General features: G+C 36.3%; 1 long non-coding RNA gene across 2 annotated transcripts; it reads left to right on the top strand.

Annotated features, from left to right (window-relative positions):
* Window positions 1-2,121: 2,121 nt before the first annotated feature.
* LOC146438198 (uncharacterized) lies at window positions 2,122-23,746 on the top strand. Of its 2 annotated transcripts, none has more exons than XR_014852033.1 (3): window positions 2,122-2,233; window positions 20,381-20,471; window positions 21,710-21,853. It is a non-coding gene; the product is annotated as an uncharacterized LOC146438198 (long non-coding RNA). The 2 variants fall into 2 exon arrangements; XR_014852032.1 differs by lacking the exons at window positions 20,381-20,471; window positions 21,710-21,853 and adding exons at window positions 22,589-22,765; window positions 23,656-23,746 and having other exon boundaries at window positions 2,128-2,233.
* The last annotated feature ends 207 nt before the right edge of the window (window positions 23,747-23,953 follow it).

The raw sequence follows: 23,953 nt of genomic DNA on the forward strand, positions 1-23,953 counted from the left end.
ATATGCTTTTTCTTTTGTTCTTCTCCTTGCTTTTTACAAGGAAAAAACAAATGTTGGCAGAGGTACTTGTCCAAGTCACTGCAACCTGCATTAGCTTAACACTTCTCCTTTATTGACAGCTAAGTTAATAGAGCAGCATTAGACTGCTGTGGGGTTCAAAATGTTGTGGTGCTTGTTCAATTGAATTACACCAGTAGAAGTCCTTAAAATTGAGAAGTTGTACCAGTAAAACTTCATTTTTCTCAGTAGAGCTCACATAACTCATTTAGCACATCGGTACAGTGTGATCTCTTTAATACACCCTCATTTATACCAAGAGTGTTTTGCTTCTGCCATACCTGACTATGCTGGCATGGTAAAGCACAGCTGAAATTGAAAGCATTTAAAAATACAAATGCATACTATTTCTCAACTTTAAAAACTCCAGTGCAGTAAGAGCAATATGTTCCATCATGAGCAAGTTAAGCAAGAAGCATGTTCTCCATTTATTTTTTCTGTTTCTATTTGCTACCCTCAGCTTACCTTACAACTTTTTAATTTGTGGTAGTTCCCTTCAGACATTATTATCATTGGGTTTGTTGTTATTTATATTTTTAAAGACAATTTTGTTTCTCTGAAGGACATGTCTGTGAAAGATATTTTATCAACAGAAGAATTAGCTTTTTTTCTTCATCCTTTCAAAGATTCCTTTTCAAAGTTGCCTTTGAAAAATTCTTATCACTGTAAAGATAATGTTGCAGACTGTTAAATCACAATTTGATTCCTCAAAGCAAGTTAATTAATCTTCAAATGCATATTTAATCACACATCCTATGCATTTCACCACAGTTCAAGCATTAAATACAGAGACATTACTTTTCAGTAAAAGGTGAAATGAACAATATATAACATTTGAGAAGTATGAATTTTAATCAAAAATATGTTAAAAGTATATAATTTGGGATCCACAAGGCTGAACCTTGACTGGTTTTGTTTCAGATCAGTGTTGCTGAACATTATTATTACTGGACAGCTGCTCTGCATCAGCTGTGATGAGTTATGCTTCCAGCTGACATCCACTGACAAATCCCTGCGTGGTAATTACCACCAAGTGCCACAAATCCCCAGTTTGCCTGAGCAGTGGGGCTGCAGGCCAAAGATCAAACTGATAGCAGAGGGGCAGGACACAAAGGCAGGATAATGTATGCTGCCTTTGCCTGGGATGCATTTTCTCTTTCAGAGCTAATAATGAGGAAATTTTTTGAAAATTTGCACAGAAACCTTTTCAAGGAACTTTGAAAACTCTCGCGTTAGATATTTCTATTCAATTCCCTTTAGCAAAGTACATTCAATTTGATGTCCATTACCAATAGATCCATTAACTAAATTCATTTGCTCTAAACAAGGACATTTCTACTAATGCTTGCTCTTTTGTTACTTCTTATGATCTTTCAACTATTTTAAAGAGACACTACAGTATATCATTTTTAAAAGAAGCAATTTCTGAACTCTGGATTTGGCTAGAACAACTGTTAATGCCATGCCCCTGTTTTAAAATGTCACTTACAAAGTACTTTCTTTCACTTTACCATCTTTTTTTCCAGTGAAACAATTTTCTCAGACACTTTTAACTCAATAGCAGGAATTTTTGATTTTGAGGTGGGTGATCTCCTCCTTTATAAAAAGTCAGCTTTCAACTACTCTGCATTTTAGTGAAATAACCTCATAACACTTTCCATAGCAAGATGCCATGATGTAATTGCTGTTGAATTATGATCACTGCAAGATACTATGAACAAGAAAAGCCTAACAAGTAAAGTGAAGTAATTGTTAAGCATATTTTCTTTGTAAAAATAGTCCATTGCAAAACTTTTCTGTGTGCAAGTTTTCCTTTAATATATATTGTACTACAAATGTATGATGTTGCTGGAAGATATGCTTATTCTGAGGAGACACAGAATTATTTAAATTGATTATTTCTCAACACAGCTGTTCCTTTAACATATGGATGGAATTATTTCTCTCCATTGTCAGCTGGAAAACAGTTAATTATATTCTCCTCCACATGTAGATGCAATTAGGCTATTAGCTATAAATAAGGCACCTGAGAGGTACAGTTTCTTCTCACCTGCTCCCTGCCGAGATATTGTTTGTAGACTAATGTTATACTTGAAAGGTTGTTTTTCAGAAATGCTTCTTCAAAGAGATTGTTTAGTTCCAGCTCTTGGAGGTTTCACAAACCATCTGATGATTGGTAAGTCTCATTTAGAGTATTATATTAATGATTTGGGTTTTACTGTACTGTTGCTTTTGCTTAGTTGGAAGACTGGGGGATTTCAGTTGTAATACCATGCCTAAAATTCACCTAGGAACCTCCTATATTTTACATACGTAGTGCAAAGAACCCTGTGTAGAACCTTTGTTGTGCACCTACAATCAATAAAAGAAGTATTGAATGCTATTACTGGCTTTCTACTGTTCCTTCAAGAAGGAACAAAGCTACTTAAGTTGGGAAATGAAGTGGTATTACATGGGTATGATGTTTCCTTAAAAATAGAGAGAAAAAAAAAAGCCTTATTTTATAGCTAATAATCATTAATTACAAAGCCACTCTAAGTCTTACATTTTGTGATTCTGCTGACTTTAAATCCTGAGAAAGATGTAATGGGGCTCACCTGTTCAGGACCAAGAGCTGGACTTAGGGTCCCTCACAGCTCAGGATATTCTATGATTCTGTGATATCTTCATTATTTGCAACAGTGCTGGACCAGTCCCTCTCATCCCATAGTATAAAATCTAAAATGCGGGTTGAAAGTAAACTTTGGCTCCTGTTGAGTCAGAGTTTTCCAGAATGTGCTTTCTAGGACTTCTTTAAACAACTTTTGATATGTACCATTTAATGAAAGGAAAACACAGGGATGTCTTAGACTCAGATTTCTGGGAAATATTATGCCTAAATAAGTAAAGGAGGGGAAGGCATCAAAATTACAGGAAATTCTTCTGCAAGGTTTTTTAATTGCTTTTTAATCTGATGAGAAATGTAAAATAAAATGTGGTAGGCTTTGATTCTCAAATTCTGTGCTTGTCAGCAAAAAAATTATGCAACATTATTGATTTCAATGGCTTTGCTGCAGAGGACAAATTATTTTTTTGCAAACACAACAGTGAAATGTATATCTCCTGAAGGAAGCCTTGCAGTACCTAGAAAACAGCGTGATGTTTGGGTTTTTTATGGGACTACGTAATTTTACTCTTTGAAAGTGAATTTTCATTTTTGATAGATGAACAGCCACCGGTCAGATTCACACAGGAGAGAAATCACAAACTTTATTTCATTTCTTTGGTATGAGGGCTGGCTGAAGGCTGCTGTGATCCCATTCTAGTTACTTCATTCAATGACAAGCTTCAGAAAGGCTGCTCTAAAACTGAGGACAGCTACAATTCAGTGATGCAGTCACATCAGAGGGTCTCCACAAGCCAGAAATGAAAGGCCAAGGCATAGAACTGAGTGTGCTGATTGCCAGCTTGCCTGGTAATCTTCTTTGGGAAAACTCAGCAAACAGAATAAACAATCTTCTGGTTTCTACCTGCCAGTATATAAAGAATTAATTTTAGGAGGATAAAAATAAGGGATTTGTGATCTGAAATACATGGTGTGGAGAAAAGCTTTCAGTCTACAGACCTCTTCAAAGACAAATGGGAAAGGTAACTGCTTGATAAAAGGCTTAAATTTGCTGTACATTACTTACTTCATTAGTTAGCATTCCACAATTCAAAAACTGTTGAACACTTCCATGGAAAGATTTTGTGATGCAGGGAAGGGGCAATCTATAGAAAATGTTTCAGTCCTCAGTTAAAATAGTATTGCTTTGCAGCACATTGCTGGCATGTGACTTGGGCATAGATATGAAAACAAATACATTATTTTGAACAACTATGGCAGAACAATTTGTGAAAAAAGTAGTGTAAAAGTTTGAAAATATTGCAAATATTCATCTCTTGAGAAATAAGGCAAGAAAAAAGGAATAAAGCAATAAGCAACAGATTTTTCTTTAGGTTATTTTTTATTTATTCACTTCTTTCTAAGCAGAAGCAAACAATTTATTCTCTAGAGCTCTGAAAGGTTAATCACTTGCAGGAAAATAAGGATGTGAAGAATATCTAAATAGTAAGAGCTAAAATGTCAGACACCTGGGGATAAAGCAAATATTTCTGTGTTTTTCAAATCACTGGCTATTTTGATTTTTTGAGCGCAAGGACGGATATTATTTTAAATAAAACATTACCTTTTGCATAAGAGGAATTGTCAATGCATGCAAAGAAAAAAAGAATCAGTTTTGAAGAGGTGGCAGTCTATGACCAGTATTCACATTTTAGTGAAGCAGTACAGTCCAGCAGGCAGAGAGTTGCTCTGCTGTTGGAAAGCACAGTCCCATGCATGCCCAGCGACAGGCAAGCACCAGCTGAATTCTTTTCAGAGTTACCAAGCTGTGAGACTAGGTTCTGTAGGAGAAGACACTCAGAAAGTTAATGGTGGATTGTATTCGAAGAGCATTATACCACCCCTGATCATCTCACCAAGCTAAGAAAAATAATTGGATTATTGCACGTAGAAATCTTTTTTCAAAAAATATTGGTTTTCTCCATAGCAACTTTTTCTGTGTCTTTCTCAAGACATTGAAAGGAGTGGTTTTCAAAATTTGCTCAGAAATCCCTATTTCTGAGTTGGGTTTGCGTCTGAACACTCCAAGTGTTTCAGCTAGAGACATTCAAGATGCAATATTTCACCTGTAACTTTGGGCCAAGGGGCAAATGAAGACTTTTTCAAGGTTTATAAAATTCCTGAGATATAGTCTCTCGTTACTCTTCTCAGTAGATTACGGTAGTTGCTTAAGCTTGTCCTAGTGCTGGAGACAGAATCAGTATGTATTTTACATGTTTTGGATTTAGGGCTCAAGAATGGAACAGTATTTTAAAGCAGGATGATTATTTCAGAAAGCTGATTCTCTAGCTCCTGTAGCAAAAGTGCTTAGTGTCAAGCCTCCTGATTTACAATATGTACATGCTTTAGGTCTGGAAATAGCTATTATAAAATAATTTTTTTAAAGCTTGCTTTTCAACTGTTTTCTTTCTGCTAATTTGTTTTGTCTCTCAGTCTTCATGATACCCATATCCAAAAACACATACAGATTTGTAGAAGCTAGTTTACAGAAGCGTAAATTTGACCTCTGCACTCTCCTGATAACTTTACAATCTGCAATTAAGTAATTGGAAGAGATTGCCTTAGTGAATAAGGTAAAAAGAATTTTAATAAAAGATTCCAAATCATTTTCTGCTTATACACTCTGGTCTGTTTCATAAGGCAAGTTCCTGCTACAGGCTGTAGCCTGCTCCCAGTCCCTTGCTTCCTACAGACAAGTTAATGTTGTTCCTGTGATCCAAGGCAGTTCCAGAGCAGGCAGAGAGTGGGGGTTTGGCTGCAGGCTTCTCTGTTGTTGACAATGAAGGCATTTCAACAGAAAGTCTTTTTCCCATAGTACACTTTGTGATTGAAATAGATTTATTGCTTAAATGACCTGACCTTTTTCACAGCTGGGCACAATTTTGTTAATTTCTTGAAGGATTGTATCTCTCAGGGCAGCATGTTCTGTGGATACATTAAATGATTTGTCCTACATTTTAGATGTATCAGAGCCACAGTTAATTAAAATACATACATTCTGTGTAATGTAACAACAGAACTGAGTCCAATCCTGGCTCCCAAGGAAATTATCTATGCTAACCAAAAGTTATTTTGTCTCTACACTGTGTAGCTGTTTCTTTTATTAAACTTATTAAAACCATTTTAAGCTTTGATGTTCTGAGGCTTTTTGGCTGGTGTTTTCATCAGATGTTATTCATCCTCCTAAGGCATATGTTCTGCTTTCAGAGCAGATATGGCACTTCTCAGTAATTGATTCCTGTTTAAAATTAAAATGCATTTCAAATGTATCATATTGGCAGACCTGGAGATGATAGTCTTTTTTACTTATCCGCATGGTAGCAAATGCATAAATAATAGTGTCAATTTTTCTTTATTAACCTAATCTAGCACCTGTAAGATGATGGTTTGTTCATTATATTCTTTTATAGATATATACATATACATGTATATATATATGTCCTTCTTGTACCTTTCTTATCTAGAATGGTGCCTTCTCCTCTTACCATCAGTTTTAATGACATCTTGCTATGGATATCTTTATCCCTATTCTGGCTGTGAAAGTTTATCAGACAACTTTGTTTCTGTACAGGCAAGAAACTAGTCATGGAGGATGATTCCTTTCATTCTCCCATGGGCAAGTACAATGGATTCCAGGCAGATGACTTCAAACAACTTGGTCAAGAAATTTGAGGCAAGGGCTCTGCAATGAGGACAGAGATTTTTGAAGCAGTACAAATATAGTCTCTAGAATGACTTCAATATTAGATCAATTTAGATCTCATTGAAAAAAGCCATGCCCTTGAATTTTAAGACCATCTTATGAAGAATATCCAAATACTTTTCATTTTAAACCAGGAAATGCTACTTCTTGCTTTGGAGATATGCATAACATTTTTAGATTTGTTGTTGTTGTGAAGATAATGTTACAAATCTCCACATACAAATAGAAAGGAATTTTTAATTTCCTTGAGCCAAAGGACACAATTTTTTTGGTGCAAGAATTCAAACATGCTGCAGAGGTTTATGACGGATAAAATAAATTTGATTGAGTTTGTCAAAGATGCATAGGGTATCCACATTTTTAGAGCATCACATGCTTTTTGGATATGGTATGTGGGATATACTTCACAACAGACTTTGTTTCTCTTTCAAGTACTGTTCGTTATAAAGCAGCTCTGTGGGTTTGGACAGACATTTTCCATTGCCCTCTTGTCACAAGCAATGGTGTCATATTAGCACATCCACACAAGGTAACAAGTACATCTTTGACCATAATTAGTTTTCTCACTTCTGCTATTTCTAACAGATAGAGGGTTCTGTTCCTTTTTCCCATCATGGTTAGAAAATTTCTCCTTACACCTGTCCCAGTCTTGTCTATGGCCACCATATATTCATTTATTCTCAAGGTAATACTGTTTTATAGCTCTTTGCCTTTCTTAGAGTTTAATCCAGCAGATGTACCTAGAGAGATTAAGTTTATTCCCATTGGTCTTCATTTTCTCTATGCTAAATTATACCACTTTCTTTCTGTCCTATCATATGAACTGACTGTGTATCCCTTCTGACAGGTAGTAGCCCTTCCCAGTTTGCTCTCTTACTGCTTTAAAAACTATTGCACAGAAAAACAGGTGTAGTTTCTGGTTATTTTAATTTTGTGTTCATGGTGTAAGTGAATTTTTGGTGGGCTTTGTGAACTGAGAAGTGGGCTTCACAGGAGGAGCAATCCCAAACCAGACTCACTCTGGACAAGGTGTCAGACCAGAGAGGGGTTGAGTAGGGGACAGAGCAGCTGTCTAGGAGCTGAGTAAGGAAAAAAACAGATATTGTTTCAAGGATTTTGTATTGCTTTTGTAAGGCTGTAACTCAGAAAGCTTTCTTCTAAAGTGTGATGATGGAAATAGAGCTTTCTTCAAAAGTGTGATGATGGAAAGAACCTGCCCTGAAGGAAAAGGGATGGGGGCATCAGTCTGAGAGGGAAGGCTGCTAAGTGACCTGAAGCAGAGCCAGAAAATTGAACAAAGGTCACTTTCTGGTTGGAGGTTTTTTCAGAGCTAAGCTATGATCCCAGAAGAGATGACTCTCTCATAGTATCTTAAGTGAAGGTGTGAGTCTGTGAAGGTTATTGAGGCACAGGACGCGTAATCAAAATAGCCAGGCAAAACAGTTTTTTGGTGTTTAACATACTTTTTAAGTTCATTCAAAATGACATATCTTGGAGGAGGCTTGGTGGGCAAGAAAATTTAAACTGAATGTAAATTGTGACTTGGTCATCACTTTTAAGAGGCCAAAATATGCTGCAAATATTTTCCTGAAGAATAACTCTGAAAAGAATGCCACAAAACATTTGTAGTGGAAACAGCTAGTTGTCTTAAGTGTCAGAGCTGCTGCTTGTAAACTGAATCCTTTGACTGCTTCAAATGAGATCTGGAGTTCCAACAGAACAAAATCCAGCTTTGTGTACTTGTATTTTTATTCAGGATACCCTAATAGGAGACAGCATTCTTGTAACTCTTGAAATAAAAATAAGCAAAAACTGGGTGTACTGACCTAAATCCATAATTAACAACTCCCCATTTATGGAAATTTTGCTGAAATTTCTTGGCCTTTTTTAAGGCAAACTGATATAGCTGAGTTGGGCCTTCATCTTAACTTAGCTTTTCTAATTTACTCTATGGGAGTTTTGTTATCTGGAGAAAAAAAAAAAGTAACCTTAAAGGAATTCACAGAGGCAAATTTTTAGTCCTCACAAGAGATAATAAATGGATGGAAATTGGGTCAAATATCAGCAAATAAGCTTATCTGCGGCTAATTCTTTGCCTCTTTCTCTCCTCTAACCACTTCCCCTTCTCCTGACAGAAGATCTTCATATTCAGAATATCCTGGCACCACAATTGAAGGTGCAGCTTGGAGTTCTGCAAAGGCATTCAAGATAGAGATGGTATGAAGTTAGTTACTTGCACTCTGAGAGTTTAAGAGCATGTTGCAGCAGTGAAATGTCTCTGTAAGCCAGGAAAGAAAGAGACAGAATGAAAGTGTGGCTCATATGTTGTGTTGGCTGAATTCTGGCAGCTGCTGGACCTGCCTGTGAGCCATGCAGGCATCTGTGGAATGCCAGCCCCTCCTCTCTGGCAGCACTGGATGCAGTGTGTCCCTGACAGTCTCAGCTCCAGCTGCTATAAAAGTAGGGGGAAAAAAGAAAAAAACAGACCACCAACCAAAAATGTGCTACAGTCTGTTCATATTGAGTGTCTCTGTAGAGTAGGCATCAGGCATTATTTTCTGATGCTTACCTTTGGGATAGTGTTGGCTGCTGATTTGTCTCTGCCCACACTGCTGTGTGGGATCTGAGAACACTAACAGCCCTAATATTTTGACCTTTACTGCTTTTCATTTCTGAGGAGCTAACAACAAATGTTTCTTCTCTCACATAAATACTTCTTTTCCAAGAATCTGTCTTCTTTTTTCCCAAAGAAAATAAGCTGTCTTCTTACTTAATAAACCTCTCATCATTTTCACTCTTTTTCTCCCCCAGCCTCTATTTGCCATTTACTTTGAGAACTTGTTTCAAGCACACCCAGTCTTGGCCCAGTGAGATCCCACCAGTTTCAACTGGAATAAAAGAATAACCCCTTCCTCATATGCCTATTAATATGCATCTGTGTTGCATTGAGATTTGGCGTTTTTTTGCAACAATCTACGTGCTTTGAGGTTTTCGGTTCATTATAACACCAGGTTATGTCTGAGACATCAACATCATGTTGATCATATTTAAAGATGCTGCAAAACCTTGCCCATTTGCTCTCTAAATGTACATCTCCTTCGTTAGTTAAAATACTAAATAATGGCACACATGTGACCCTCTCTTGCTTCCATGGAATATCTAAGGGATGTTTGTTTTCCTTTAGGATGAGACATATGCAATGATTTTTTGCAAATCTTTCCACTTGCTTATACCATTCTCCATGACATTGTTATAAAGTCTCTCCATGCACAGAGTACAGCTGAAGTTGCATTGATCATTCTGAGTTTGAGATAGATCTTTTTAAGGAGGAAGCATGAGATGTTTAGATATAAAAATTACAGAAATATAAATAAACTCTGGTGACAGTTAACCAGAGGTACAGTGCAGGGGCATCAATATTGAGTCAAGCTCTGTCTTAGAAGCGGCTTTTTTTTCGTTGGCTGGTTTTTTTTAATATTTAGGATATGTGATGTTTCAATTAAGAAATCATGAAAGAAAATGAGATTATTGTGGATAACTTATTCTCTATGACTATCTATGCAGACCTGTTAGAAGTTCAAGATTAAATATCTCCTGTTTTTTTCTGGATTTGTCAGTAAAATCTGTAAATAATGTTAGGACATAAGGACGTGCTTGAGGCAAAGACATTGCAACAAGCAATGCTTCTTGTTCTCTGTATAGGAATCACTTTTCAAGGAATTTCACCTGGACATTACACTTATTTTCTGCTTAGAGATATAAAAAGCAATTCTACAGTGCTTTACTGAGACCTCTTATCTGAACAGATTCCTACTATTTTGGGGATATTAGTAATTGAAGAAACCTTCCTGAGTTTATAATGGAGTCCATCAGCTGTGCATCAAAGGCTGTTTTGTTCTGGTCCCTCAACAGTTGACATTAACAATATTCACTACATTGGTGAATGGGGTTAAGGTGACCTTCTATAAGTCTACTATTTATGTAATTTTTTAATTATTTTTCTGTAGGAGTTTGTACTAAATCAGCCACAATTTTTGAGATTCTAGCCAAGGGAAAAATGTTGTAGTTTTATGTATGTCTTTCTGGGATGAATGTGACTGAAAGCAAAAGTTAAATATTACATTTTACCAAAATGTGAATGATCATGTTGAATTTCATTGGGTTAAGTTACTCAAGTAATTCCAAATACTCATTCTCAACTGCTCAAAGTCCTTCAAACAAAAACTCATGTAATTTTTTACCTAATCTAGTTTGTTTTTTTAAAATGAAAAAAACCAGCTTACATACTTTAAAGTTCACCTCCATTTTTACTTTCAGGCTAATGACATTTCCATCTTTCTGGAAATTGTATTTCTTTCCTTAGTTGAACTAATAAGCAAGAGTTCTTAGTTCAACTTATTTGCTAATCATCAGTCATGTAGGAGCAATTTTTTCTCAAGATTCTTAATTGTAAATTTCACACGTAGTATGCTGAATCTGATAATGAATAATATCCCGGCAATTTAATGTTCTTTATCAGTTTTGTGTTGCTGGGGATTTAAAAACTAAAATAAACCCATCAGAATTCTTGCACTTTTTATCCCAGCTTGAAAACTTTCCATTTTTTATGGACTAACAGGGCTGTATGTTTTCTTATACTTCATCAAACATCTCAGAGTAACACCACTACAATTTCAAGAATCTTTAACCATGAAAGTGCTGTCATCTGCTTTGCATCAACATCATTTTATGTTTTAGCACAGAGGACAGTTTCCTGGGAAAATGAATATGCAGTTTTAGCCTGGTTTGCCCTGTGAATGTCAAAGTCTAGTTTGAAGTTCATTATGTCTAATGGTGTTGGTTTTCTATTACCTCTGACAGAAATTTGATCCCACGTTTGTGAATGGTGTTTAGAATTTCACTGCACTTTACATGTTGCATAGTTCACTTGTTTAAGACTGAGAATGTAGTTCATAAATCCTTTTCATGAAATAAAACAAGGAATTTCATTCCACTGGGATTAATTGGTAGCAACAGAGTTTCTATAGAATATTATGCCCTCTTAAACAATAGAATACTCTCTTTAGCACAGTTTCTGCAGAAACAACATGCTGCATAATTCCATTTGTATAGCTCTGTCTTATGCTTGAAATCAAAGAAATATTATGCCTTTTTTGTTTATTTCAGCAATTTTTCAAGGATCTGAAAGAGCTGACTGAAAAAATCTTCAAAAGTATTTGCTCTTACTAGCCAATCACATTCTGCCCAGTTGGTTTTGTCATGCCTTTGGGTAAACAATTCAATGAAGATGTTGTTAGAAGATCAAAATCTTCTCAAGCAATTGCTCACCAAATGGTGTGGCTCAAGGAGACAGCTCGAACCCAAGCTGTACAAGAGGGCTGTGTCTTTACAGTAAGACTAATAAAAATAGTTACTAGATAGAGAGTATAGGGTTGGGTCTGTTACAAAATCAGCCAGGCAAGCATGTGTCAGTGTTAAAAGTTATATTTCTACAGCAACAAGGATGGTCAGCACCTCCTTTACTCTATTGAGTAAAGCCATCCTGCTCACCAGGCAGAGTGCCAAATGGCTCCCTGCTCAGTTATGGACTTGCTGTCTGGTGTCAACCTCTTTATATCCAAAGATTAATCTATGTTTTTTAGCCTTTTTCCTCAAGTGTCTTTTCTGTTTTAATTGTGGCATCCCCAAGTTAATACCCAAAGAGTAATACCAGTCCCAAGTAAAGCTGCAGATTTACTGGAGATCTCTCTTAAGATTCTGTGGGAGCATCATAATATTTTAATTTGTTGCAGCAGATCATCTAGTTACTGTCAAATTAAAAGTAATGGAAGAGATACTGTAGAACAGCAAGTCTTGGAGAAGTTTTTGTTCAAATTTTTCTCCTCAACTTCTTTCAATATTCTACACAACACTCTTGGATTGAATGGGTTTGGTTTCTTTTCCTCTCCCTTCTAATATTTTTTTTTTTGGCCAATGTTTTTCTCATCTTCTTTTCTCTCACTAGGAATGATCTGAATTGCTTTCTCCGGACTTGGGGTTCCACTCAACTGGAAATCATACAAAGCAATTCTTTATCTAATCATAAATGCAATCTGCATTTCACATACCATGCTCTCTCGCTAAGAAAACATTGTGCTGCTGCACAATGGAAATGCCTGGAAATGTCTACTACACTCTTGTCAGCATCTCATTTCTCTTGTCATACAATTAAATCCCAAAGAATTTTTTTACATAGATCTCACGTTAATTTGAAAATCACAACTCTGAATACAATTGTGTTGGATTTTTTTGGTTTTTTACCTGCTATCCATTATTTTCCATATTGTGAAGGAAGAGTTCCCAGGAAATTTCTGGGGGAGAGAAAAATATCTGCATCTGAAACACCATGTGTTGTGCAGAGAGATATCTCAAGGAAAATACACTCTAACTTCCTGGTAATTATGAGGTCCCACAAGTTGCTCTACGCTTTGGAAGACACCATCCTGTTTCTCTGAGTGCTGTTGGCTTTCTCTGTAGGTTGGCATGTGGGAAATAAAGCCATCATCTTCCATCATTCTTATGTTCTTTGTGACTGAAATTCAATTTTCTTTTACATGTAGATCACAAGAATATGCTGTTTGCTCCTCTTTTCAGTTCTAATCTCTCCTAAGACAAACACTACCTAAGCTCAAATATTTTATGATCCTTACAAGGTTTTCTAGCTCAGCCATTCTGTCACGCAGTTGTTTTTAACTAAGGGACATCAACTCAACTTTTGTTGAGTGCTTTGATTTTTATTGTGAATCTTGTAAGCATTGAGTGAGAGGCGTGAAACGTAAAGGATGATTTTAGATTACAGAAACTGGAAATTAAACATAAAAAAAAATCAGGCTACACTTTAAAGTGGCTTTAAAAAAAAGTGATAACACTGCTATGAATCCAAGTTGAGCTCCCTCGTCATGATTTCTTTTTTATTTAGACATGTATTCTCAACATAAATTTCCTTCAATTTCTGGATGTTACAGCTTCCCAAAACTGTGGTTTAGTTACTCTGCTCCTGTACATTGTAAGGTTCACTGCTGACAGTATCTTGAGTGCAGCATTTTTCACTGCTGCCACTTAATGGTCTCTTGGCATTCATGAATCGGTTCTCCAGGACAAGTGAAGCAAACAATTTAAGGCTTTGAGGATAATTTTTTTTTATTTCTGCAAGTTATGTGATTAAGTATTGAAATTATCACGCCTTACTCAAAAGGAAAAATCCCTAAAGAAATGCAAAGTGTACAATGCCTATGCAATTTCCCTTATCAGTTCTGATCATTTTAGACAGGTCAGTTATCAGGAGGCTTGTCCTTCCCTCTGTGAGCCCACAGAAACTCCCATCTCTTTCTGCAGCTGCATCTTAGTCCCTTGTCTGGTTTTACAGACTTCTGTTATGAAACTTATGCCTTGCTCTTTCAGTCCCTCCCTAAGCACTGGAGACAAACACCTTCCCAACTAGCTCAAAACTTGAAAGCTTTGAAATAAGTCTTGAAATCCTGGTTGGGCAGGTGTCCCCTTTGTTCTGCTTCCAAGGAAATATCACAATTTTCTAAAGTTGCAGTAGGCTGGAGAGATTTCCTTAATCCCTACCATTCCATTGTTCCCATATATCCTTTTGACATGTGCCAAAGTTTTGGTGACCTTTCTCTTTACCTGATTTCCAGTGGTGAAAGACACATGACAACCAAGGGTTTGCTTGATTGCCTTAATAAATAATGTATTCAATAATCTAACAGTTTGATATCCTCAACCAGAACTAATAAAGTGCACACAGGTGTCCTTTTTAGCTGACAGCCCTTCAAGGTTAACTTCTCAGTCATTTTTTTAAATAGTATTTTGTTATCATGAGGAAAAGGAAAAATGTGTAATTTGATTTTATTCCATGTTTAACCTGATTTTTTCAGGGAGTTATCTTAGAAGAGACAATCATCAGTTCTAAGTCCCTGCAGAAGATGAGAAAAGATATTAAAATCATGTCTACAGTCTTTAATGGGTAGATATAAATGTGCTAATCAGTCTAGCCCCAAATCCATCACAGCAAAGGCACATCAAGCAGCAGAGGTTCATAAGGTCTAGATAAAAATCCTTTTCAAATATTCTGTTAGTCTATGTACATGAATTTACATTCTCAAATAGGCTTAAATATGCACAAGGAAAATGGATTCAGCTCTGGGCTATTATCATGAAATATTGTGGAACATCTATTAATAGAAAGTAATTTCAATATCTCCCTATCTAAAGTCAGTACCTGAATAACTCAACTTTAACACAGCACTCTTAAGAGAGTTAGCAGCATGATATAGTTTGTTTCTCTTTACATCTGGGGGTGCTTTTGCAATATATAGGTGGATCTTGGACTTCAAAAAGAGAAGAGAAAGCATCCTTTATTTCCCTATGTTCATTCCGGAAAGCATGTTTGGAAAATCTTTGTTAGAACTTCATGCAGTAGGTAATGTATGACTAGGTGACCTGATTCAGTCAGAATTCCTTCTAAGACCTGCAGTGTCCTGGCAATCCTACAAATGCATCTGCATTGCAGTACCGTGAAGACTCTTTCTTTGCAACAGAGTGCTACTTTAAAAAAATGAGGTCATATATACCTGGGATACATGTTATAGAAAACCTGAGAATAAAAAAGCATCTATTTATCACAAGTACCTTTAAAGAACTTGGATGTAATAAGGAAATGATAGCTTATTTTTGCTGTCACCAAGACTCTGACTTTTATTTTGTTGTATTCATTGCCTTTTCCTTTTGTAGTGAATGGCCAAATGTCTTCTCATCCAGTAAGAATAGTATTTTTCTGCTCTGACTAGAACAGCTCCCAAATAGTTCACATGTACAGAATTGTTAGCAAATGCCTGTTTCAAGTGTCTGTATCAACACAGCTAGTTTGGGCACTGAGTCATGAGGGTAGCTTCCCCTTCACTTTCAGGGCTTGGTGAAATTTCATGAGAAGATTCTTGGGCAAATCTTTTAATTCATAGATAAGGGAATGCCACAAGTAATTAAATTGTCAGCCTCTGTTCATGATCTCAAAACCTCATGAAAGTGAAAAGGAATATTATAGAATGTTTTGGCTTGGAAAGGACATTAAGGATAAACCACTTCCACTGAGACGCTGAAGGAAAGAAAGAATCATACTTTGTAGTGAAAGACCAACTTGAAACCAATAATTTCTGGTTCTTACACTATTTTTAAATATTGTTGCATTATATTTCTAATGAAAATGCTAAGAAGCAGCCTCTAGTACCTAATGTTTGAATGTGGCTATTGCCAACTGGATGCTGTTCCTGCATTTGTTTTTATATTATATGTGCATATGCACACCATTTGTCCCTATTAATTATTACAATGTATATTGTCATCCAATCTAAGCAATCCAAAGACTGCACAGTTAAGTGGTAACAAAAAACAATAACCTGCACAACACTCCATATACCCTAAAGCCTTATGTCTTGAAGGTTAATGAAATCCCAAATTTGGAGAAGAAGAGGAAGAAGCACGCAGGGCAGGAGATATGATCAAATAAAGGCCAGTGATAAGAAAGCGACAAATTTGGAAATGGAGCGAATATGACGCAGTGGGTTGGGATGAAATGAGGGGCAGTGAAATGGAGTGGATGTTGCCCAAATTCTAGGGAATGAATTTTTGAAATCAGAAAAGATAACGAGAAGGCGAGATTGGAGAAGAAGGGGAAGAAAGGAAAGGTTAAAAAAAAAAATGGGGAAAATTTTGCACTGAAGTGATGTGGCAGGCTCCCGGAGGGTGGCAGAAGCTAGCTCCCCCCCGGAGCGAGGTCCCTGGTCCGCATAATTCCACCAGATTCGGAGCGGGCGGCCCCCGGGGTCCACTCAGCGTGGCGGCAGCCTCCGAACCACAGAGATTCAGCAGGAAATGAAGTAAGATGAAGAAATGGAATGGAATCCACTTCTGTTCTGCCAGGGAGGTTTATTTGGGGTAAGGAAAAAGGCTTGCAGGGGAGGTGTCAGGGGCTGCCAGCGCAGAGATGAAGATGTCTCTCTGACGCAGACACTGGCTTATAAGGGAAAGGAAAGGGGCAGGGCTGTCTCTCTCAGAGCCAGTCCCAGGAGGAGGAAGGGAAAATTGGCTAAGGGTACACACCAATAGGTTTTCAGGTACAGCAGGATGCATATTTCAAAATGAACGAATAGCATACACAGCAGGGAAACAAAGGAGAGCCACATGGAGATCTGAAAATTGCATTACTACACCGAAGTGCAAACAAGCAAATGGCATGGCATGAGCCAAAGTGCAGGACGAAGCACCAAACCTTGTCAAATTGATCCTCGCTGAAATCACAAGATTTCATTACCCTTCATGAAATTCAGTTTCTTATATATCTTGTATAAGGTAGTGGTTTTTTACTAATTTTCCTTTTAAATACTGCTATATACTACGGATCCAATGAAAATCTAGAAGGAAGGCTCTGGACAGAAAGCAGGGATCTGAAGCTGATGGGATCCACTCTCTGGTTTGACCTTTTTTCCTAAAGAGCCTTGACTCAAAATAAGTTAAAAATAGTATTCTAAGAAACAAAAATCTAGTGATGTTATGTACTGTTGTTTTCTTATAGAAGTGCCTTTTATCTAAGCAGCATAAACCTGGGAGTTTTGCACTGCAGAGGTTATGGCAACTATTAGATTGTTAAGTATTAAATTTGTAGTTGATTTTCTTTTAAAACTCTAAGCTAAATTTGCTTTTAGGAACTTCCAGATGTTTCATTTTCTTATTTACTTTTTTTTACTCTCACCTGCATCTTAAAATCACATTGGAATTAAACATGCAGATTTTATCCACTTATAAATCAACTAATTATCTCATATAATTTGGGGCATAGGAAGCTATTTTGGTGTCTGTTGTAGATGTAACATTGTGTAACAAAACACATTATCTCTAAAACAGGATTACCTGAATATTCTGACTCCCCCAAATGGACATTTTACTTTTGGCTGACTAATTTCTAGCCAAGGCGATGACCATGAGTAATAATTGGTAATTTCTACGTGTCTTTTGTAACTGGCATTTCTAGGACAGGAATTCCTGTCACTTAGCAAGGTGTTCAATACTTCCTCACTGGAGAACTGAACAGACACTCCTATCATGGCAGTGAAAAGAGGGCAGGGAATCACAGCAGGGCCAGTGAGATACTTTTGGCTGAAAATGTAGAGTGGAGATTTTGAGAAAGAAGCAGAATTTAACAGGAGGTGGAGAATTATTCAAAGCAAGAAGACCACTCAATAAAGATGTGAAGTATAGGATCTAGGGAGACAGAGGAGGAATAAGTCAAAGAACTAAGCGCGCAGTAAGAGGTAAGTATGATAGATATAAGAAGACAATTATTTAGGGAATCCCAGGTTTAGGCAAAATAGATGGAACTTCAATGAGGGAGGATTTTAGCAAAATATTTCAAAGATAGGATTGATCAAACACCAAAAAATTCCTTATAACATGCTGTCATTTGGAAAGAAAAATTGCTGGGGAGCAAGAGACTAATAGAGAATTTTTCAATGTGAGACATAAGCACCACGAAGAGTTGAACAGTAATAGGAGTTGTGTTTTCACTTCACAGGAAGATATGGTGATTTAACTTAGTAAGGACAGGTGGAGTGACAAAGACAGAAGCATTACTGGAGAAGAAGCCAACAGATAGTAATTACATATGGAAAGCAATAGGCATTTTGAGATGGAAACACTTCACACAGTTTGAAGAAGCAGTGTTAAGAGGCAGCAATTTCAAGATATTGAAACCATGATGCCCAAATTTAAGCAGCAGAGCTTGGGCTCCGTGTACAGGAGGAAACAAAAGTTCAGCCCTTGTGGGTGTGAGGACAGTGCACCATTCAAACCAAATATAGGGGCACAGGTCCCAGGGGAAAAATATAAGAAAGGCAGTGGCATAAAAGCAAGACAGAATGGGAATGGGGGCAACAGAGGAGAATATGTAGGCACTGATAAAAATCTGGGGGAAGGTTATGGGAAGGAGAAAAAAGGATTAAAATGTAAGAGAATAGAATAAGGAAAAGAGGAGATGGGAAGGGAAAACAGGTTTCAAGTTTCAATGGTAAAGAGTACCACTGCCATAAATACTCTGAGAACTACAAGAGAGGTAAGAAGAACACTCTGTGATCTGGTGTTCAGGAGTAAGACAGAGCTGAATGAAGGGAAAATTAATCACTCATGGAAAACAAATACTTTTTTCAAAGCACAGAATTATAATAAATGGTCACACAGCTCATTATACACCTTGCATGTGCAAGGCAGGCACAAGTCTTCTTTCTCTATAAACCATTTTGTTAACCTATTAACTTTTGACTGTTGGATTCTGAGAGGTAATATTAAGAAGGGAATAGGAGACAAGGCTCATCTGCCTCGTCAGTGCCAATGGTCTGTTCAAAGCTTAGCTGCTGACATTATAAATTGCAAGCTGGCCAAATGGCAGTGATGCCTGCTCTTTTTGCTTTCTCCCTGCCTTCTCACCATACTTTTTAAGGTTAGCAATTGCACAGTAAATAGACACAGCAGAAGGATTTATTTACGGAGGCCACACTTTCATACCTTCTCATTAGTTTCCATTCCTTCTGAGAATATTCAGTAGGTGTTACAGAAGGTCAATATCTTCTGAGAATAGTTCAATAATATTCTGGCCTCTCTTCTAGGTATCCTGTACCCCTAGACATCCAACAAACATCAAGACAGTTTGTTAGAGAGTGCTTTTTATTTCACCTTGAGAACTAGGATGTATTTTGGAGTGAATTTTTTTTTACATGCATAAATAAAATATTTAACATTCTATATTTGGGGGGGCAGAACTGTCAAAAAGTACAACTTCTAAATCGATTTATTCTTTCTGTACTTGTGTTACACCATATTTCAAAACACTGTGTTAACACGCAGCTGCTGAGCTACACAGTTCTTAATGCTAAACTTTCCCATATTTCAATGGGGTCAAGAGAAAAGGAAGAGAAAATTAAATAATTATCTTCAAAGCCCACCTTGCATAGAGCCAACATGTGACCTAAAACCTGCTTTGGGGGAGTAGATGAATAAAAAGGATCAGAGTTGCTTAGTACCTATTTCTTAGAGTAAAATGTAATTAATTATATAATTAAATATATGCAAATAAAGAATATTATACTAGCATTGAGTGTGTAGACAGATGGTGTAATAAGTGCATTTTCATAGCATTGTTTTATGACCTCAAATCACAGTCTTATGCGCAGCCCTGTATATTGGAGTAAGTGTCTGGCTTCAAACATGTGAACAGTCCTATATTATTTGAAGAACTCAGGACATAAAGAACCAAGTAAACATTAGGATATGCATTATGTAAAAATATTTTCAGATAAATGTTTGTTGCAACTCTTCATCTTTGTTACAGAGACATGCTGTTAAATGCAGCCAGTCAGGCTAGATTTAGAGTCTGAAAGAAATTGAATACTGGGAGAGAAAAATGTTACATCTTTTATGTCCTAACCATAATATAGCAATCAGTGAGGTTATAATTTAATTCTACAAAATATGATTATACATTTCCCCTGGAGCCAGATGAGTTCATTCAGATGAATCTTTCCTTCCAAGAATGCCTTTAATGTGCCTGAATATTTCTGGCTGAGGTTCTTGCTGTTCTGTTCACTCTTACACCAAAATAAAGCATAAATCAGATCTATCTGCATATACCAGAAGTCTTCATCACTGACAATCACTGCCTCTATTTTATTAAAAAATGAAAGAGATGTAATTGCTAGATGATATCCAAATTATTATCAACACACCTTGCAGAGACAATAGGATGAATGTCACACTAAGATTTCTTTGTTCACAGTCTCATACAGACACCTGACCATCATTATAGTAAATTACCAAAATTGAGAGTCTTTGTCATTTCAATGCATAAGCCTTTTTTATTGCTTTTTTTTTTTTCTTTTTTTCAGTCTCAGGACTATGAACTGCATCATACCACCTTTAGAAAAATTTCTGGTTTTTTCTCTCTGGCTCTATGAACAAAGAAGAAGGGGAAATAAGGTATGAAAATTCAGTTTTTTAAGGCTTAGTGGAGATAGAAAAATACCTTGCCTGAAAGATACTTTCTACATGGTTGGTGTGGTAGATAGAGACATCACTGAAATCAAAGATGAGTCTTGCTCAGCTAAAGACTGGCAAGATGTTACTCCACTTGTGCAGATGACAGGGAAACAGAAAACAAGTCTGTTATCAGATTAAACACTATGGAAGACAGAAAGATGGAACAAGCTGCAAAAAATATGAAAAGGTGTCTGTGCAAGCTAATCTTATTATTCTTATAGCAATTGAGAAAGGGATTTCATTGTCTACAGGGAAGTTTGAGGTAATTAAAAGATACACTGAAAATGATTCTGTTACCCAGATGGAAAATGAGAGAAAGCTTGTAAGCAACATTAATTGAGGCTCCTGAGTGCAAGAAACTTTTAGCAGGTAGCTAGAAATTCAGAGAAAAATGGAAAGGACAAGGTTTTTATCTTTTCTGATGTCAGTCCATTGACTTAGTCTGAAAAATTTCAGAGATTTTAAATGGAATTTCTTGTATGAGCAAGAGAAAGGAGCATTATTGCTCTTGGCCAAACTTCATGTTTATAAGATAAACTTTGGGGACTGAAAATCCATGACTGGTTTAGTGGAAAAGTTATGATGGGAAGGAAAAAAATACCCATTCAAGAAGAGCTTTGCAAGTCTGACTTCTCAAATCATTGAACTATATTTTTGTTCCCTTTGCTTTTAATGACATATTAACACATTCTATAACATTGTGGATCAGTATATTTTTCACACACTACTTCAATGAAGTGATTTAAGGGAGTATCTGAAATTAAAATTCATGTGTAAATCAGTGACCTTCTCCTCCTTTGCCTTTATATAAGTGAAATTATAAGTGAAATCTGACAAGCCAAGGACATGGCTGACACAGAGATGGGTACTTCACATATTCAAACCAGAATTCTTTCTGTTCATCAGTTATGCTAACAAGCTTTGATCAAATACTCTCTATATGCATACTTGGCCATGCCTGAATCAGAATATAGGAAATCAATCCTCTTTTCTTCTTTCCTTTTGAAGCAGTATTTAGGTACTGAGTTATGAGTCCTTTCCAACTATCAATGTTTCACACAATACTAAGCTAAGTTGATTGCAAACAAAATTTATCAAACAGTCTACACAGATAGAACATACATATCCTTGCCATACAAATAACTAATTTGGGATAATTCTGACGATTCTTTAAATAGGCCAAGGTGCCATCTTCTGGAGGAGTAGTCATCATTACTATTCACAGTAAGCCGAAGGAAACTACAGAACCTCAGCTAAAAAATAATAAATGTGGATTTGATAGCTGCCTCTGGGGCTACCACAAACATCTGTTTGTTCTATTGTGTAGGTGTGTGTGGAAAATTATTCCTCTGGAAAATGTATGTTAGTTTTATTCTAAATACTTGCAAAGAAACTGTATTACATTATTAGGCACTTTGTATACCCAGGAGCATTTAAGTTCTAAACTATCTAAATTTGTGTAGAAAATGTAAATTTATGAGTAACTTTGACCAGGATTCTCACACAGAGCTTGAATTTTTATTTCCCTAAGCAGATGGTAGAAAAACAGTTGGTGTGGCTATCAACTATAAGCACAAGGCTTTGAGGTATTTGTTCACTGATCCCAGTGGCTGTTCTGCAAAATGCATGTTAGCTCCTGTTCTCCCTCAGTGGAGAGCATGGAAGGTTCTAGGGAGCAGAGTGGGAGATTGATCTCAACTTCATCAGAAATAACTGCTACTTTCCACCATGAGAACAACACAGTTTTATTAAGAACCCACATCAGTACTCTGCATTCTTCAGCCTATTGTGGCTGAGTAATGCTGCAGGAACAGAGACTGCCTGAGGGTGTTCCTGCATTACTCCCTAAAATGTTAGGTGATATCAGAAGCTGTCTACTAGAGGTGAAATAAAACACTTTTCAAAGCAACATCCTTTATTTGCATATCAGTCAAAGGAAAGTTAATCAAAATTAACATAACTACTTTAGATTTAAAAATATTCAGAAAAAGTGTGCAATTATCAGAAGCTCAATGTTCCTGGTTCATGATCTTTTGTTTTAATTATCTCTATTACAGGAAGTTACTCTGTTTAAAGCACATTCTGATGTCAGACACTGTGCATTAAGCAGTTATTAAAGATCTAAAATGGTGAGATAGTCACTAAATCATATGAACTGTCAGTGACTTGAAGTAGCAATTGTCCAGAAGATACAAACGAAACGTTATTGCAAGGAAGGCCAGGACCTCTTTTCTGTAAGAGCTGCAAATATAATTAATCTTCTCTCATGGGTTTACATGTTAATGTACATAAAAATTGTGAAAAAAGTGGTTTTAAAAAGCTTTGTTTTTTAATGGCTCTTCAACTTTGAATTGAATCCACAGGGATTTGGGATTTTGCACCCTTTGTTTCATGCTTCCTCTGTGGTCTGAGATAATTTCATCACTTGCATGTCAAGATGGTGCTAATGAGCTTTCACTTTTAACTAAGAATATTGTCTTTATTTTAGATGTCAATAATAGTATAAATATGTAAACAACTCTTAATGTAGGTGTCATCTTTCTAGGTGTTAAACTCACTGCCCAGACTAAAGACATGTTAAGTTTGTCTAATGACATGCACTATTACTCAAAATTATGATAAAAATAAGAGGTAGAGGTTTTAATACCCATTCTACCTTATCTCAAGTGTTGAAAATTTTAAGAATGAAAAAGGAATAGGATTATCTGTGATATTCAAGTCAAGCTTAAAAGAACAAAGGGTTTTGTATTAATTTGGAAGATGAATTGCAGTAAATTATATTTTCCTCAGAATATTTGTTAATTAGTGTAAGAGAGATATTTATATGAGCTATCCTGTGAAAATTAAATTGCTTACATTTTTAAAGTGATTAGTATTCAGCATGAGATGCGGAATCTTTTTGCTGTTACAAATTCAGTATTGTTTTTCATAAACCACATTGTCAGCAGTTTTGTTGTAATAGTAAGCTAAGACACATGGTATTCTGTATTTATGAAATGACTAAGTATTTTGCCATTCCCTATTAAAAACAGTGCCAGTACAGGAAGATTCTAAACAGACAAATGTTAAAATCCTGAAACAATCTTCAAGTGCTTTCTTTTATTCCCATCTCACTTTCATTAAGGTGAACAGAATGGTCATGGGGTTCAGTAGAAGCTACTACCACTAAATCCAGCAGCTGGATCACAGTAAGGGATTTGAATCGAGATCATCATGGTGAGTTGATTTTTGATCACCCAGAAAATTTATAGAATTTACAAGGGCAAGAAAAAAAGATTCTGTGGAAAAGACAGATATAAGTAACAATAAAAGAAAAAGAAAGAAAAACAGCACTATGTCTTTCTTGATATGGTAACAAAATTAGAGAAATAATAGTGAGAAGTGTGGGCACTATTTTCGGTTAGTCTCGTACATCATGACAA

Source organism: Lichenostomus cassidix, chromosome 4 (genome assembly GCF_008360975.1).
Source record: "Lichenostomus cassidix isolate B80296 chromosome 4, HeHo_3.0, whole genome shotgun sequence".
Classification (NCBI taxonomy): Eukaryota; Metazoa; Chordata; class Aves; order Passeriformes; family Meliphagidae; genus Lichenostomus; species Lichenostomus cassidix.